At 31.7% G+C, this 20,010-nt stretch overlaps 1 protein-coding gene across 1 annotated transcript in view; it reads left to right on the top strand.

The window, feature by feature from the left end:
• The window catches only part of LOC148599364 (epidermal growth factor receptor-like), a gene marked incomplete in the record, with an annotated part of 178,995 nt that overhangs the window by 86,934 nt on the left and 72,051 nt on the right, over positions 1-20,010 (top strand).

Raw genomic sequence — 20,010 nt, 5'->3', positions numbered from 1 at the left:
TTATGTAAAACTTTGACACAGGTATGAATTAGAATTAAAAAATACCTGCGTAGCTGTTTACAATTGGGAGACGACACATTACATAATATAAAAACTAAAGACATTTTGACGTTACAGCAGCTATTGCGAAACACCTCTGGATAACGTATTAATGCATACCATTGCAATGAATGCAATATTTGTGAATGAACATGAGCTGTATCAAATATTTGTATCATACTGTAATGATGAGTTGTAATTACTAGCTAATTAACAAAAGATAGACTGGCAGGGTTTTTGTAAGGTTGGGAGAAAATATCACTGATCTCCATCAAAACACTGCGAAGATTACAGTTATTTTTATCACCGTGTGTTCATGTTTTTCGCCTCAAATATTGATATTATTTTAGAGTCGCTGTTTTTATGAGCAAACAAGAACATAATTACCTATGTACTAGTTAATTAATTATTTATTAAGCTCTTTAAAGGATTTCTTGTTTTTCTTTATAATTGAGTTTTTATCCTATTAGAGAAGTTCTTGTGCAGTTGGGTGTTTACCGTAGAAGTTTTAAGAACTATAGATTATAAGTCTCTCCTTTATGTTCTTGCTTCATAAATCTTCCATTATATATTTTGTTATGATAACAATAAAGTACTAAGGCTGACATAGTTCATCAATAATTAATATCACTTGCTAGAATTGTCTGTAAACTTGGTAAAATGCTGGGTTCTTCCAAGATTTTTTTACTTACATATGATAATTAAATTTTGAAAGTATGACTAAGGTCTATTAATTCGACTGGTTTCGAAAAGACAGAAAATTGGAAATTTGAAGAATTCAGTTTAAGTCAATATTATATTGTTTAATGCATACTTTTTCATAATGTTCCTTAGGCAAATCTGGCCTTCCTTTTTTATATAAATCTCTGGATCCATCACTGAATTCAGTTTTATTATGTTGAGAAATTATCACACCTTTTCACATGATTTTCAAATTTGACCGAAGTGTATGAATACCTCCCCCTTTTTCAACAATAATATGATTCTACTAGTATTTTCAGTAAATATTGAAATCTAATGTGTATTTGGAAAGCTCTTTTTTCTGCTGGTCAAGATTTTGGCTAGTGGCTAAATCTGTAGACTGACATCTGACCATCCCTTACTATGACAGTTTGGTGGTATTCATTTTAAAGATTGATTGTAGATATTATTAACCGTATGATTAAATGATACAGCTGGAATGGTACATGTTCTAAGCATGTTGTTCTCTAGGGTATAAAAGCTGGGCCTGCCCCCAATAAAAACAGTCATATAAAGATAATAGATAAGTCATTCAGCCATACAAACAGAGATTGACAACAATCGATTACATGTATTTGAAAAGCTTGAGTAATTTAATTACACAAGTCTGGATTTTACAATTGTAAACATCAGTTTTAGAGTTATATAATATCTATTGTCCAGGAAAATATTTGTTTCTAACAATTGACACTTGATCTTTTTATCTGGGTGTTGAGTTCTACAATTTAAAGCTCTTTTCATTCTATAGCATTAGTATTAGTCTTTTATAGATAGCTGTCAAAGCCAAGAATGATTTGGCAGTCTGTTCTACCTTTTTTGCCAGAAAAAATGTGATGAAATATTGTATGGAACATAGTGCAGTTGTTTACTTAATGTTATCTGGTGGGTGTAGGCAAGATTAAAAGATCAGCGTCTGCACTGCAAATTGTCCCTAAAATATCATGTTGGTAGCCTTTTTTTTTCAACTAAATACCCTGTAATTGTTTGTGGCAGATATTTATTTCAAGTAATTGCCATTTTTTTTATATTAATCAGAAAGATTTGTGGTTTCAATCGATAGAAATATACCTAATTTTAAAAATACGAAAATTTAAGTGAAACTAATAAAAACTGAATTAAAAACAAAAACATTCTTACATAGGATTGTTAATTTGTATTATTTGGCCACTGCCATGGTACTAAAACATATCAGCAAGTTATGTCAAATCAATTGTAATGTTGCTGTAAAACAGAATAGACTAGTGCCAGATTTAAATGTCTTGACAGAACATCATATCTTGCCTTTGCTGGCTCACTATGATATTTTCTGTTTCACTTCAAAACTGCTATTATTCTGTATGTAAAACTGGTTTCAAATGTCTTTTTCCTTAATCAGTTAAGATAATTAATAAGCTGTAAACATTAATATAAAGACCCAAAAGAGCCATTGTGACTGGTCTGTTATTGATACCATAGTGGTGGAGTATGATTCTACTTTGTAATTCTAATAAAACAAGACTTCCTGAATTATTTATAAAGGTAGTGTCTAGATTGTATAGAATGCTTAGAAAGATGATATACAATTTTAGGCAGCTTTTACATTTACTAGTTATGGATATTCTTTTGTTTTTTGTTGTTTGCTTTTCAGTCCACATGACTCATTAAAAAATGTTGCAGGATATAAATAGGATAGGATAGAACCTTTCTGTCTTCAATCATAATTTTTCAGCATTGGTTTTTAACTTGCACAAGGTAAAATGTGAACAAAGTCCAGATTTCCTCTTTAAAGTTTGAATGTTTATTTTTAAGTGAGTAATTTTTGTTGCCTACAGAAATACAGAGTTGCTTACCCTTACAATTTTACCGTAAGGCTCACAATTTATAAGGCCATCTTATATCCCAATTTCTTACAATTTTCTGATTTCCAGATTTTTTTTCGGTTCTGTTTCATCTTTTTTTGTATATGACTTCTAAACTATTGTAACAATGGTCAATTCTGGTTTGAAAACCAAAATGTCCAAAAGCAGCTGTGATAAAAATACTATTATGAGTAATACTTCGGTACAGAAAAAGCCAACATACCCGGTGGTCGCAAAATTTAAGGGAAGAATATAAATTGTACATTCACAATATGGTTGGTTTATGTCCATAAAATCAGCTTTTTGGACAAAAAAAATTAACCTTACAATTTTTATCTCAAACTACTATTTTTGTTTTGGGGTACATCTTGCTATTTTCATCAGAAAGGGGTAGGCAAGTCTGGAGAAGTAATGAAATCAAAGCAACATTACAGTGACAACAAGATATCACCATTAAGCCCCTTAAGCCTTTAATAATAATTATTTTTCCCACAAAGAAAGTCAGGGGCATACACAAGTCCCAGCTTAATTTGTCTGCATGTTCATCCATGGATCTTTGTAATGCCAACTTTTCCTAAGAATTCAAGGGATTTTTGTGAAAGTTTCAATGAAGATGTGAAGTCATATTTAGATGTACATTAAGGAATAGATTTTACGGGATGCTTAAAATATCAGACAATCCAACGTAAAATAAAAAACTTTGCAAGTGGAGGGTATCATTCTGTGACCTCATTCACAGTTGTTATCAGCTTTAATATAGTATATCTGATTCTGAGTTGGTCATTTGATGAATTGAACATGGAACAAAGTTACTGACAAATGTCAAGTATATCGTATGAGTAAGTGCCAAATTTTTTTAAAAACCTTCAATTTTATTATTCAAGTTTTTATTGTTAGTCAGAAAACAAATGATTTAAAAAAAATTTTGAATGGTCATTTGATAAGGAATAGAACCAAAAAATTGGAAAATGTCAGTGATGTTAACACATGAAAGAACCTGGTTTTTATAGAGGACACACACCCCACTGCTGCACCTGGTCAATGCTCCCAGCTTTTAGTGGAAACTGAGTTGCTCATCTGCTTTTTTAACTTTTGTTACTTTGTATGTATGATTTTTGTTATTTTATGTTCTTTGTTGTGTTTGCCTGTCCATGATTACTTTCTTCTGATTTATGCAAGAATCTTGGTTCGGTTGATTACTCTTACAATATAGATGGTTTAAAATTATGAAGAAAATCTCCGTTTTACTTATCAAGAGTATCGCATTAATCATGGATCCCTTGTCATAAAAATCTTCCATCATAAACTAAATGTTTCTATAACCTCTGTCACCTGTCGCTCAACAGGTGTAAACATCTTCCTGATAAGATGATGGCTGACGATGCCTCTCAGATAGCACCACTATGACTGTATTACACATCAGAGCATTAATGAAGGAACCAGTTCAGTGATTATCGTCTTCGATAATCATGGAAAAATAATGAGAGTGTCTTTCTAATCAAAGACATTTTTGTAACATTTTTTGTAGTTGCTTGCGTCAAGATTTATCTAAATTATATCCTTTCTGTTAACAGCTTGGGTTTTTTTTTATCAAAATTTTCTGGATTGAATTTATGGTAACAAAGTTGAAATTGTTGCATTTTTCTTGAAGATGTTTTTATTTTTTTTTGTTGCCTATTTTCTTTAGAAAAATGTAGATTCAGTTTCCTGAACTTGTGAAAGTTGGCAACGATTTTATCAGTTGATGAACAGCTATAAATATTCTAGAATTTTCAAGTATGTGTACATGTATTTGTTTACTTCAAATATTATTTATTTACAATTATTTTTAATTTATGTTTGATAGAAAGTTTAAATCTCACTGTTCATCAGGTGATGGTCTTTTAATCAAGGGAAGACCAACTCTATTCGCTGAAGTACATTTCACAACTTCACATTTACAACTTCATGAGTATGAAAATTTTATAGTTGTAAATTTTGAGTTAAATACCTGGAAATATTCCAAGTTCTGTCTTGCCAAATGCATTAAATTTTTTTAGCACATAATTTAGGAATTTGGCAGAGTTCTATCCCATTTCAATTGTTTTTTTTAAAGAAGAAATGTATAAGTAAGTGTTAGATTGTGATGTGTCTGGGGCTCAGTGTGTTAGGATCTGTTGAACCATGATTTGACCATTTCATTATTTACTAGTGTTTGATCTTTACTCCTCAATTTTTGGTCAGTGGCTGTAAAATTACTTATCTCCTGCATATTATAGATTTAACTTCAATTTAGGTGAAATTTTACAAATATAGGCAAGATTTTACCAATATAGGCAAAATTTGACCAATTTTGGCAAAATTTAACTATATTTTGGCAAGATTTAACTTCAATTTAGGTGAGATTTGACCTATTAGGGCAAGATTTAACATCAATTTAGGTTAGATCAGTTTAGGCAAGATTTGACCAGTTTGTGCACACTCCAAAATTATTTTGAAGAGAGATTGAAAAATTTCACTGTGAAATATCTAAATAAGAATTTCAATCTGTAGCTGAAACTTGCTCAAAGGGGAAGATTGCCTAACATATTTTTTTTGCCCATTTCATTTTCATCTTTAATTTTGAATAAAGCACTTTTAATGTGACCTGCAAGAAATAATGTTGGAAGATGGATCTTAAAAATCTGACACCATTAACAAGTACAAGAATGTACCTTGTTTCCAGTCACAAAGGTGACATAATTTGGTGCAGACTTGTAAAAAAACAAATTTGAATAATTTGTGGTTGTTTACACATTATCCACGATGATTTATAGTATTCACGTCATAATGAATGGCGTAATCATCTTGCCGGAGGTGCAGTAAGCATTTGCATTCATAAAACCCTATCTGTTATCTTCACAGTATTTTAAAAATCATGTGTCGGTGTCATATTCATATTTTAAAGCATTTACTTGTTTTTAATGACTGTTTTGGTAATCTGAGAGAAAACAAATGGAATATATTATGATTTTACTATGATACAATGAAAACGGTCCTTAAATTTAATTTTTTCGTGAAGGGGGGTATATTTGTTATATAATATAGCATGGAGAAGGCATGTTGTGATTTTTTTACTGTCATAAATTGTGAAGTTGTACTTATGATACAGGTGTTAGCTAGTACAAAATGTAGTGAATCTGATACTCTAAATAGCAACAGCTTGTATATTGTTCATATTCAGAAGCAGATCTAGAAGTATATAAAAAATGGATGGGTTCTTATCCAGTAATTTGAAATAGGGGAGGTCTAATGTTCATTTTTGCCCAAATTTTGCACTTAATTGAAATTTTCCAACTTGAGCCCACACAACCCTGGATCTCCCAATAACATTCTACTTCTTGTGTCTTTTCAAGGTTGTCAACATAGGCACAAAACAATTAATGAAAAAAACAACAAAAAACAAGATTTTTGATATTACATTTATATTCTATGTGAATTTCAAATAATGGAACTTGAATGGATTACATAAAGAAATTGATAATTGTAAACTTGTAACCAGTCAGTTTTATATAAATACAAGGAACTATATGGCATTTCTAGATATATAGGTGTCATTCAAACGCTGTGAAGGTATTCAACTTGGTGGATAACTATTTTAATTGTGCATTAATTTTTGTTTTAGTTCCTTGAATCTCCTCCACAGGCCTAATAACCACTTCCTGATTTGTCATGCATTCCTCCACCAGGATTTAGTTCTGCTTCATTATTCATGCTTAAATTTCAATGTACTGTACTAATTTGTATAAAGAGGTGTGGTTTAGTACTGACTGTGGCAGAAGCATGAAAATTCTGATATAGCAAATATACCACTGTGCACGATATTGGAAAAAATTATACCCTATGAGCAATTTACTTTCACGAAATATATGCATGATATCCCTATTGAAGATTTGGAGTTTTTAACATGACTGTTGTATAATCTTGAATTTTGCGCTAGTGAGGTGCTGCGGAACGACTGAAAAGATGTTTAATTTTTTTCACAAGAGGAAGAAATCTAACTAGGGATAAGTTTTTTTCTGGAAAACACTCCAATTCCTTCATTGTATCTCAAAGCTATCATTGTGATTTACGATGCAGATCCCAAATCGCTATTATTTACCAATGTCTCGTTTTGATTTAATTGTACAATTACATGTGACCTAGTTTTATATAGATGGTTTTTACTCAAACACGCCCATTAACAGCATTTATGGAAGAACGTAACGTCAACTGATCTACAGTTTGTGTTATTAATACCTATAAGTTTGATTAATGACATGAATCCTTATTTAGATTCACTATTTGATCAGAATGCTGAAGTTTAGAACCTAAGCTCCTTACAGAGTTCAGATGATCAGCTTTCACGTTTAAGTCATCAGTCATGTCTACACCCTCATTTGTGGGCTGTTCCTTCTGTGAGCTAGCATAATAACTATCTGACTGTATGTTTTGGATTTGCACAAAAGATGATCTGTTCTGTCGGTCAAATGTTCTCATCCTGAAATGAATGAAATATGTGCCATAGGACTAAAACCTCAATCAGTCAGTCAATCAGTCAATCTACTCCTTCATAGACTTACTTAATGATACTGCTTTGTTTATAAATCTACTTACTAGAAATTTCTTGCACTTTAAAATTTACCTGGAGCCAAACCTTGTTAGTTAATCTCAGTTTATTCCATCTTATTCACTCTAAACTGTCTGCCCCGTGCAGGTACGGGTGTCAAAAGAATAGTTCTGCAGCAGCACTAAGCTTGTTGTAAAAGGTGACTAAATAGTGCTCAGAACCCTAATTTGGGGCTATGGCGCTCTGCCCACAGAGCAACTGGGATGTGTGCCCCAGGTGGAGGAATGGGGTACCCCTGACATGTTACATGCTGGGGTTGTCAAGCTATAATACAGAAAACCTGACCACAACCCATAGCAGTGCACACTGTTGGGAAAGATGCCACGTTCCTCGCATGTTAAAGAACCCTGCTGTAGTATTCGATAGGAGTAGGAACCTTTGCGCTCTGCCACAGGAGGCTGAATTGCCCGGCCGTTAGTAACCCACCTCTCCCTATTTCCAGTGGCAATCAAAATTTTTCGACTCCATTATCCTTGTGTCCCATCCCGTTTTTCATTTCATTATCATTTCATGTTGATTTTATCATCTGCTTCATGTTCATCTCCTGAATATAGCTGAAATATTGCTGCTCGGGCGTGAAACCCCAACAATCAATCAATCTAAACTCTCCCATTTCCTTTTATCAAAAATAGAAATGAAACTGATGGCATTAAAAAAGTTGTGCTAACTATATATTGTTTAATAGCAGTGTCAACCATGTTTAATTTTTAAAATACTTCTACATTATCAGCTATTATTGGTTTTGGTTGTGAAATTCTGAATGTTTTTATATGGTTTTAAAAAATAACATGCACATTCCAACAGTCTGACATATGAGCAGCCCATTACTTTGTCTGTCAGACCATCTGTTCATATTTTTGCGGGGAACTTAATTTCACTGAATCGTAATAGAAGAAGCAGAAATATGGAATATACAAACAAGAAGGAATACATGGATAAAACAATGTCTGGTACACAACATTAAAATTATGGTCCTTAAAATAAGCATACTGGCTCAAAATCAGAATTTCTATAGTTATATCATGCTATGTAGGAAAGTGGAGTATGCTGTTTTACCAGTAAATCACTGACTTGATATTTTATACAAAGCTTAATATGGGTATACTGAATTGTGCGATGAAATGTCATACAATCAAACCTGTGTTAACGACCACCTGTATTCAGCGACCACCTGTTTTATGCGACCTAATTTAGGTCCCCCCAATTCATTTTTCTATAATTTTTAACTGTATTAAGTGACTCCCTGCGTAACGCGACAAGCGACCGTATTATTCATGTCTAAATGGTTAAAAAACCTGACTTATGCGACCTTTTGATTTTAGCGGAAGTGTTCGAAAACCGAAAGTAAAGTAATTTTAAAACAAAAAATTCCGTCAAATTTACGAAAATATCCGGAAACTCGCGGAAATAAATACTGACGTATGAATAATAATCAGTTGAAAATAGTTTACATTAGGTATGAAAATGGTGACGAAAAGAAAAGTTTTAACGTTAGAACAAAAAGTAGAGGCAATTAAATTGTTGGACAATGGAAGTCCAGCATATAAAGTAGCTGAAAGTTTTGGAGTAGGAAAAACACAGATTCAAAACTTGCTTAACTAAAAAATCCTAGATGTCAAACCTGTATTAAGTGACCACATGTCTTATGTGACTTTTTTTACCTACTCCCTTGAAGGGTCACATAAGACAGGTTTGACTGTACTTGTATGATATCTACTTTCTGTTTGCCAAAAAAACTGGGGGTATCACTAGTGAGCCATAACTCACAGATTCCATGTTTTCCAAGAAATGATTAAACAAGTTCATTATTTACTGACATTGTCAGTTTTCCAGTTTGGTGAAGTCTCACTGTAGTTGCCATTATTTACTGACATTGTCAGCTTTCCAGTTTGGTGAAGTCTCACTTTATTTGTCATTATTTACTGACATTGTCAGTTTTCCAGTTCTGTGCAGTCTCACTGTAGTTGCCATTATTTACTGACATTGTCAGTTTTCCTGTTTAGTGAGGTCTCACTGTAGTTGCCATTATTTACCGACATTGTCAGTTTTCCAGTTTGGTGAGGTTCCACTGTAGTTGCAATGATTTACTGACATAGTTTTCCAGTTTGGTGAGGTCTCACTGTAGTTGTCATTAAGCTAGAATGGTGATCGTAATTTCCAATCAGATCCCTTACCCTAAAGGTTAATGATATCTTCTGTTAGGTTCAGTAGTTACATTTTCTATTATAGAAAGTCAAAAATATCCTTATGGATCTATAATTAGAACATAATTAGTGTTCTAAATTAAGCAATATTTCCAGTCATTGGTTAATTTTGGGTTTTTATAATAGAAAGGTATTAATGTACTTGTAATGTTTAATATAGACTTGCCACAAGTCTCTCTGTAATATATATATTATTTGATTAAATATCATTACTATCAATATTTCATTCATTATTCAGCTGCAGTAATAACATATATATTACAGAGAGACTTGTGGCAAGTCTATGTTTTATATTTTTTTTTTTGTTTTCAATCTATCAGAAGAAACACATTATAATCTGTTAGGCCAAGAAAAAAAATCTGTTTTGGGTTTGACCATAATCCAATTTTTATGTGCCAATCCTTAAGTTATATTGCAGTTTTTGGATGTGTACCACACTGATAAAAATAAAATGATTGCCCCATAGAAATAAAGTAAAAAAATCAGCTAAAAAAACTAAAGAAAAGTCTGCTAACTATCTACATCATATACTCTACTTTTTGAAACTCAAAAAACACATATTTATTTTTTTCCTAATACAGCATGTGTTATGACAGTATAGGCTCTATTTTCTTTCTTTCCTTTTCAAACTCTGTTCGAAACAAAACCCAACAAAGAATTTGTATGACATTTCAATCCATAGACCTAAAGTAAGATATCTTTACAATGTAAGGGGGATGAAATTTCAGCATAATAGAGCAATAAGATTACTGAATGGTTTTCACTGCTCCTTTTATAAAATTTCAACAATGAAAAATATTTTATAAAAAGTTGATGTTTTAGAATCGTACAGTTACTATAGCAGTATAAAAAGTGACTGAATGATTTTAGTATGTATTGGAAATGAGAAGGTTTAAAACCTGTAAATTAAGGGTATTTTGGGAACATCTTTTTGATTTTTATTGGGAGGGAGAGGTCTTGGATGTAATTTTTTATCCTGACTTTTTGTTTTGAGAAAAAATTATCCTGCCTAATAACAAAAATTATAGGAAAAGTAATGAATCCTTCCTTTTTATTATTATTTTTTAAATTTCAATCCTGCCTTTCCCCCCCCCTGGAAATTAAATGGTAGTCTCCGAACTGATCAGTAATAGAATAAAAATCTACATAAATAATTGTAAGGAAAAACCAGGAAAGTTGGAAACAACCATAATAGTCCTGACTTGGTGCGGATACTTTCGATGGAAATGGTGGGTTTAACCAGCTTTCATAGCTAGCTAAACCCCTTGCTTCCATTAGGGTTTCTGGTAATTTGATATACAGACAGCACAAAATTGCCAACACACAAATAAGGTAAAATCTGTTGTTAAAACAGTAGAGAAGTCATATTGATGATATTTTGAAGTCAATAATTTGTAATCTGTTTGTCGGAAAAGGTATAAAACCAGGATTCTATCCAATGTTGCAATGTTATAGTTTAGTAAAGGCCATAAATATAGCAGTCAGGTTCTGTATAAACCTTTAGATAAGAGAGTTTACAAAGATTTGGAGAAAAGTAACCTTTCTGTCTGAAGAGTTCCTGGATTTTGTTACCTTAGTTTTAGATAAAGGTAGCATCATAATTCTTTTGAAGTTTTTATATTTTGGGATGTATGTAAGATAAGTAAGGTCTGGGGAATTGTTCTTAAAGTCTTACAGCTGTGGCTTTTATCAGAACTCAGATGTAAAAGAGCTGTCGGAAATGTTAAAATCGGTTATCATATGTGCATTGTATATCAAACATGTCTGCCCTATTGTGTCTAGGGTAGAAAATGGGAGGTCAAATTACAGGGTCAAATGAAGTCAGGCATCTTGGTTATCATTTACCTTGTTCATTTATCAATCATGCATGTATGGCATCTAAGGTCTTGTAAGAATCTGCAAGGTCAAATGTGAAGGTCATTGCATCATTTGTTGTATAAATCAGTTATCATCATTGTATAATATGGAACATTGGACTTTTTTTTTGTCCTGGGTAAGGTCACATATCAGGGTTAAAGGTCAAATGAGATAATTTGTTTTTTATGTGTATATTGGTCTACTTTTTGTAAAATATAATGAGTAAAGTCAAATATCAGTGTCATAGTGGAGAAATGCTAAAAAAAAAGAGAATATTGTACATTTTCAATACTCATATATCGATCACTCAAAAGGTCTGAAGTCCAAGGTCAAATACCTAATTTGTTCATTTTCAATTACTTAGTCAATTTTATTTAACTTGTTGTTAGCACTGTATCTTGAACAATGACTATGCACCAGATACTATTAATTGAAGCAAGCAAGCATAAAAAATTTTCAAACTTACCAAAATTCTAAAGTTTTCCATCCTACATTATGACCCTGATTAAGGATTTATTGAGGTAAATTAATACTTGCCTCAAAAGGTAGTCCCATAAAAATAGTTCTTGGAAAGACTTATGTGATATATGACATCGTATTGATCCAGGATGCTCTAATTTGAACAAAATAATACAGTAGAATTGAGTTACAATTTATTCCTTTATAAACCTATTAATTCCTAGACTTTTTTCATTGAAAGGCTGCTTTGCCTTTTAAAATGTCTGAATATAATGAAAGCATGCATTAAGGTGTTTAACAAGAAAAGTGGCTTGTTACAGAAATGATTGATTCCCAAACACTATGAAATGACCACTTTATCTTCAGGTTTACACCATTTTCTGACATGAAGTATGGCTTTGATATACTCTGGTCAGATTTTCTCTCTTATTAGTGTGAGGGTTGATTTTATGTTCTTTAAGTGAAACATGGTGATATATTTTGACTTTCTGTAGAACATTCACTGTATTTCTGCTAAATACACATGTACTCTTGGTTCCTTATTGTATTGAATATCTATAGTATTCAACTAGATTCTGCCAATACATGGGAGTAAATAAGGATAAAAAAAGTAGCCATTCATATTTTTTTGCAAATATAAAATGTAATGGCATCGTGATGGAGATAGGTAAAAGCCTAATCTTCCATGGGTTTCTGATAATAATTGCACTGTAAGATCCCGGAGAGGCTATGGGGGATGAAACCCAACCCCCCTTTTTGTTGGGAAAATTTTTATGGTTTGTGCAAAATTTTGCTAAAATAAGCAGATGATAACCTGAAGCCCTCTGTTTATAACTGGATAGTGATTTAATGTGAATTATGAGGCATTATATTGGAATCTCCTTATCTGTCTCATTGTCTGTCCATCTAAATTTAATCACAATTATCTCAGGTCTCAATGAAAGAATTGATTTCAAATTTGGCAAGTGGCCTTATATAGATGGGGCATGTGTTGTAATTTTGGAAGCTGTCCAATACTGTCATTCCCCTTAATATAGCTGAAATATTGCTGCTTGGGTGTTAAACCCCAACAATCAGTCAATCAACCAATACCAACTGCCTTCACTTGTTGGGGTATGCAACAATGTATGGAACTTCATGTTGTAATAGCTGACTTCACCATTTGTACCTGTACGTTCTTATCCTGTTTTTTACAATCCAATTATATAAAGTAGCTCAAGTGACATGAACTTTACCACTCATTTCTAATAAAGAAGACAAAAATGGCAGACAACTGTCAAAGCAATCATAGTCTCCCTCTATATCTAGTCATGCTTAAACTATAGAGAAAACTATTGTTTGTCCTTACATCCCTATGTCTGTCTGTCTGTCTATTTCTTTGGATATCTTTGCTAAAATATAACATTTTGAATTTGTTAACTAGTTTTCTCTATAAATAAAATTAGATAGATCCAAAGTGTAATCACGGGAACCAAGGTTATAGTGGTAATCAAAAGAATGTAATCCAGGGACAAAGACCAGACATGGAAAACAGACATACACAAAAAGAACAAAAAGTAACTAAAATCATACATACAAATTAACACAAGCAAATGAGCAACTCGGACTCCAATAAAAACTGGGAGCATTGACCAGGTGCACTGTTGAATTTTTTGAGACTTTAAAATGTGCAATTTGTATAAGCAATGGTTCCTTAAGGAGCAGTAATTTCAAGTTACAGGCCAATGGTGTATAGTCTGAAATTTTATTCTCAATATTTAAGTTAGCACTTAAACAAATTAGATAGTTTGAAAATTTTTTTTTTTTTTAAAGAAAATCAAGCTTGTACTGGTTTCATTGTACCTTTAAATGTTGGTTAAATAAATACAGGGTATCAGGCTATCGTTTTCATGTAATTGAGACAAATTGTGACCTCTTGATAATTTAATAAGTAAGAGCTATTTTTACTCTTCTAAAAACATTTAAATTTGTTCTCAATGGAAAACTACTAAATTTTAAGACCATTAAGTATTCGTGTATATCTTATTTTGTTTGAAGAGTTGTCTTGGAAGTTAACAAGATATTTATCTCTTAAACTCACATGTACTTTGCCTCTAATTTTTGGTAAATTGTTGTTAGATTACATATTTTAGAGTGTAATGGTTGTGTAAGGATCTTCACATTGACACCTGGTTAGGCAGGGGTTTTACCTGTATTTTCTCACCTGGGCAGGTAACACTTATAGACAAATATATATATTTCTTATCTATAGTCAACACTCAGGTGAAAAGACACCCTGTTAAATTTTGATCCAGAAAAATATTTTATCAGAGTATTTCATAGTAAATATATAAAAGTGCTTGTATAAGGCTTAAGGTCATCAAAAAATGTCAAGTATAAGAAGATTCCCATGAATTCAATGTATAAAGGAGTGATCAGATCCTTTATGGAACTCATTGTGACCTATCTATATCAACCAAATGTTTTTTGGACTGAAGGTGTTTGGTTTACACAGGTTCAAAACAATGAAATTTATAGCCAGGATTCCATCTAATACAAGGATGAAATTTATAGTTATCATCATATGGTTATTTCCCCCTAATTCAAAGATCTACCTGTGTGCTATGATCTATATAGATTTTACCACAAGTTGAATGACAAAGTGAAGATAATTCTTCCATCAACGTTTAGGGGATGGGTTTGAATATACATTGTACATGTTTGGCGTGTTTGTTCATTTTACCAAAAACTTAAGGCCTCCATTTAAGAATTTTTCTATAAATCTATGAAGATGAAATCATTGGCGGCCAAGGTTAAATCCAAATATTGAAATTTGAATGTCAAGGTATAAGGACCAAACAAAGATAAAGGAAGCAGATACAACACACTGAATCTGAAAGAAAGCTGGTCCCTTTGTGTACATCTGTTTATCATGTGGGTATTGAAGTCCTTTTCAATCTCAATAATTTTTTGTTGAAGATATATTCATTTTTTGAATGCTGAATCTGCCTTGCTGGTAAAGCAAGAAGCGTCTACAGAGAAAATTACTTAAGTCCATCACAGGGATTCAAATTTACTTTCAAGTGTGGGAGGTCTTAGGCTTTTCCAAGTTTCATAGTTTTTCTTTCCTCTTTCGTCTACCCCGGACGACTTTTTATGAGCAACTCGGTGGGTGTTTCTAGAAAAGCAGAGGACACTTACCCTTCCAGTGCACCTGGTCCATGCTCCCAGTGTTTGGTGGAGTCCAAGTTGCTCATTTGCTTTTGTTACTTTGTATGTATTATTTTAATTACTTAATGTTCTTTGCTGTGTATGTCAGTTTTTTTCATGTTTAGTCTTTGTCCCTGGGTCCTCAATTAAGACCCAGTGAAGAGGATTGAAAGTCAAGGACCTAAGTAAATGTAACTTCAAAGGTCCTTTGTCTGAAATTTAGGTCCCTAGACCTTGAACTTGATAATCCATGAATAGCCACACATTCTCTTGCGTAGTTTTTGTTAGAATCATGCAAATTTTGTAAATGTGATACATCCCAAAAAAAGGCTACACGTTTTAATCTTTTGTTATTAAGTTACTTTATAGATCTATATGATGAATTGTATATAACTATTCATTCCAATCTGTTGACTCTCAGGAGATAATTCACATCGAAAATCAAATAGTTTCTAGTGTATTTCAGTGTCATTTTCAGAGTTGTCTCCCTTAAATTTGAATTTAGCAGTACTTTCCATAAAACTTATATCTCCCAAGAACACGGGTTATATAAAAAAAAACCATGTTACTTTCTGTTTTTTATAACAATTTTAACAAAATATCAAAAAATAAAAATATCTAGGCTTTCCAAACATGAATCACATTTTGCAGGATTCTTACCTGGTGCTAACTTAATCATGATTAATTGAACCATTCACCCAGTTTATGTAGAAACTTGCCTTCCATCGCTTTGGTCTTTTAAATGGTATAGTTCTTCAAATTACATGCTGTCATGCGATGTCTGTACTCAAATCTATAGACATCAAATTTATATAAAAAAAACACTGGTTTTTTGTTCTATCAGAGTTGTACAATGAGTTTCTAATTAAAGTAAGTGTTGGAGACTGCTGTGGTTTCTTGCTTTCTTGACTAACAAGTAGATAAAATGTTAAACAGGACTATTTAACGCCTTAGGGTAATTCATTAAGCTTGGAATAAAGTCTGATAATATTCTTGACTGATTTAACATTTTCTAGATTCTTTTAAAACGCAGCCTTTTAAGTTTTGAAAGAATACAGGAAAAAGAGCTCTGTTTTCATGTAATAGTACAAAAAAATGTGTTAATTCATCAAAAAATAAAATGAAGTCAGTCTAAAGAAATGCGGTGAAAGTCAAACTAATCCTTGTTATAATATGGCATCTTACAAAGGATTTGTGATTAACCAATGAATATGGAGTTTTATTAGTCAATTTAAGACACCCAAAAGTGTGCAGAACAATTTACATACAAGATAAAGTTTAAAAAAAAGATACATAGTAATTAGTCACAGAACAATACAATGAAAAACATGTTTTGACCACCATGAAAAACATAAGAAAAACTTATGTTCTGGACTATTAAACAGATTAATTCATTAAAAAATCAAATGGTAGTTATATGCCTTCTGTAAGACTTTATGTTTGAAAAGGTATGATTTTCATATAAATTCATATTTAGTAAAATATTTTTGCTTCCATATGTTTTTATAGTCAAAATAACAGAAATTTCCATATTGGTCCTGAACATTTGTTTAATATGTTTTAAAATGGTCTTTGATTATTTGTAGTAATAGCTCTGACAAGGGTACAGATAGCTTTTAAAGTTTCAAAAACTACAAATTGTAGTCATTAGAATTCAAATATTTCAGAGACTCCCTCCAATTTATCATTAGTTTTACCATGGGCAGGTGTTTTACTTGAGGCTGGTGTTTTATGTCAGTAGTTTACCCCTCTTGATACTGCTTAAGAATGAAATAATTGGCATGATCTCCAGCCCATGGTAAACAAAAGGAAAAACTGGATTACCAGGTCTGGGTTTCATTAAAAAAAAATCTCAATATGAGATTTTGCTCAATTCTTCAATTTCAAGTGATTTGATTGGTAGAAATTTTAGTTGAGGAAGGATTTGAGGAAAATCTCAATTAGAAATTCTTCATGAAACCGGGCCCAGATATCATAGCTTGAGCAAGTATTACAAGTATCTTACCATATTCCTGTTACTTTATATGTGTTTTTTGTATAAGGGAGGATTTTTCTTCTCCAATTATTGTTGTCCTTATATCTTACAGATACTTTGTTTTCATTGTTCAGTGTAACCTGTCTAAACCAAACTGGAAATAATTTTAAAAACCTGTCTAAACTGAACCCTGAATAATCTAAAAACCTGTCTAAACTGAATCCTGAATGATCTTAAAACCTGTCTAAACTGAATCCTGAATGATCTTACAACCTGTCGAAACTGAATCCTGAATTATTTTAAAACCTGTCTAAACTGAATCTTGAATGATCTTGAAACCTGTCTAAACTGAATCCTGAGTGATCTTAAAACCTGTCTATATCAATTTAAATGTATTTTCAACCTTAGTAATCCAAACACCTCTCAAATTTTATTGTCCATTTGTGTTTGGTTCAAACAAGTTTACCTGTAGTTACATGTATTTGATAAAAATAAAACTATTTTGAAAAAAATTAATTTATCATGAATCAATTTCCGAGTCAAGAAATGAATCACTTTGTTATGGGTGTTAAGTATTACTCCAGCTAATAATCATGTAAAATGTTGTGCATATATGATTTGAAAGCCTACATATTTTTATTTTTGATAATTTTGTTTAAAATGTTATAATAGACAAAAATTAACATGTTGCTTTTCATATGACCCCTGTTCATAGGAGATATAAACTTTAAAGAATGTACTAAAGAATTAAAAATTAAGGGAGATAACTCTGTCCATAACACTGGAACTGAATTTTCAATGTGAATTATCTCTTAAAGCAGACAGATTGGAATGAAATGATTATTGATCCCTAAAAGAACCTTAATAACAAAATTAAAACTGCAGAGCCTTTTTTTGGGGGGAGGGGTGTTTCAAATATTACAGAATTTGCATGATTCTTACAAATACTGCTACTTAAAAAGATATCTCTCTAACTAATCTTATCCTTTCCATGCTTCATGGTTTATATTTTAATACCTTTTATTCTTGCTTTTTGATAAGCTATGGTAGGACACTTGATGACATGGTGTGATATCATTTTACAGAGGAAATAGCTGATTTGTTGATTAAAAAAATTCTAAAAAAGCTATCAAATAGTTTTTTTTTAGAGAATAATGAAAAGATTTTGTTTGGCTTAAATGGTTTTATTGGTAACCATTGACTTGATAAATTTTGAAGTGTGAGTTGAATTTTTTAACCAAAACATGAATTTAAACAGTAAACTGCATTTTGATTTATTTTTATTTTATTTTATATTTTAGTAAAAGTGTTTATTATTTCTTTTGCTGATGATTAATGATTATATACTAAATTTTGTATTTGAATGATTGTGTAGGGAAAACATTGGTGACTACTTACAAATGTTGATTGACTGTACATGTATAGAGTTTTGTGTCCTAATTTTCAACATTTAATGTTCAGGTTAACCCAAGAAATAATTTTCAAAATTAACTGCCGAAACAAAATATTTTCACACAATTTATCAGGTGACCTTCACTCATAATCAAGCAAATCAAATTTGTGAAGATCACTTGATTTTTATGTATTTGACTTCTAATGTTTACTGTGAAATTTTCTCTTGAATATTACATGGGAATCACACAAGTTTCATGTGAATTTTACGTGCATTCACAAAATCTCCTTGATGTACAACATATTGAAACCTATGATGTCATTATAGAATATAGCATTGTGATGTCATTATGTTTACATTCAATTAAGCCTGCAATGTTAGGGCCTTCACAAGCATTGTTCTAGGGATGCTATTGCCTATAAAGTCCCTTCAATGCCAGGGCATCCACAATTATAGATCTGAATTGTCACCATATTAATAGTTTAGGATGACAACAGAATGATATATATATTTACAAATATGTATAAACATTGTAGAATGAACAAGGTCTACCTTTTAATCATCTTGATTCCAATGCTATCTTTTATTCATGGAAAACAATTATGACAGGATGAGTTTTGATATTGGCATGGGAGTTCTCCAACTTATTGGTACCAGTTAGACAATTCCATTAGAGTCTTAAATCATTTGTGTCTGTCCTCTGCTTAATAACATTAGGTCAACTACTTGTCGTCTATGGAACAATTGGACTATCTTTTACATTAAAAATATTTTTTTATGTGGAAGTTTCTGTGTTTATCTTCAGTAAACTCATTTTTATTTTGAGTTGAAGTGATGGGAATTCAGCAGTTCTCTCATTAATGTATTATTATTCATGGTGACATTTTTTCTGCTTATTTTGTGAAATTGGAGGCTGTAATCATAAAAAAATCAATTTCCTGCGTTGATCGTGACTTTCTTGTAGAAGTTTATTGGAGTTAAGATAGAATTAAATAAATATTTCTTATTAACTTCAAGTATTACATCCAAGATTAGTAAAATATGACACAACTTGTGTCATTCTAACGTTTTTTACAATTTTTGTGGCGTCAAAAACTGTGTAAACACGACTGCAAAAGTCAAATACAGATACATTGTAGATTGACAATGTTTAAATAGATATATGTTTTATATACTTATTTGAGTGGCTTATATTCTTAAGAAATGGGGGCATTTTTATTATAGAAGGGGGCAATGTAACGTTAGTCCAATTTTCTTTTACTAAAAAATATTTTGTTTTATCTTTTGTAGGTAAGTTTTCTGTGTTATAATAGTGAAGATAATCAAGTTTTCCAGAGGACCTGGTAGATTAAGGTTGGCTATACATCCACTCAATTTCCCAGAGGCCAGAAAAAAAAAATTATATGTTTAAGGTTACCCTATCTTCCCTATTTTAATGGTACTTACCCTAATCATTTTATGGCTATTATGGCTGAAGCATTGTTTAGTCTAAAATATTTCTCCATTAACTCAAGGTAAAATTTTTTTATGCCCCTGTGACAAACTGTCAAGGAGGGGGGGCATATTAATTTACCCCTGTCCATCCGTTCGTCTGTCCGTCTGGATTACAGATGATCATAGTTTGTCCGGCTTTCTCCTCATACAGTTTTTGAACTACATCTAAAATATTTTACAGGATATTTCTACAC

Source organism: Perna viridis, chromosome 13, assembly GCF_037379345.1.
Source record: "Perna viridis isolate PV_CMFRI_1.1 ecotype Kerala chromosome 13, ASM3737934v1, whole genome shotgun sequence".
Classification (NCBI taxonomy): Eukaryota; Metazoa; Mollusca; class Bivalvia; order Mytilida; family Mytilidae; genus Perna; species Perna viridis.
The sequence above is the reverse complement of the archived record's forward strand: the minus strand, read 5'-3'. Positions and strand labels throughout refer to the sequence as shown.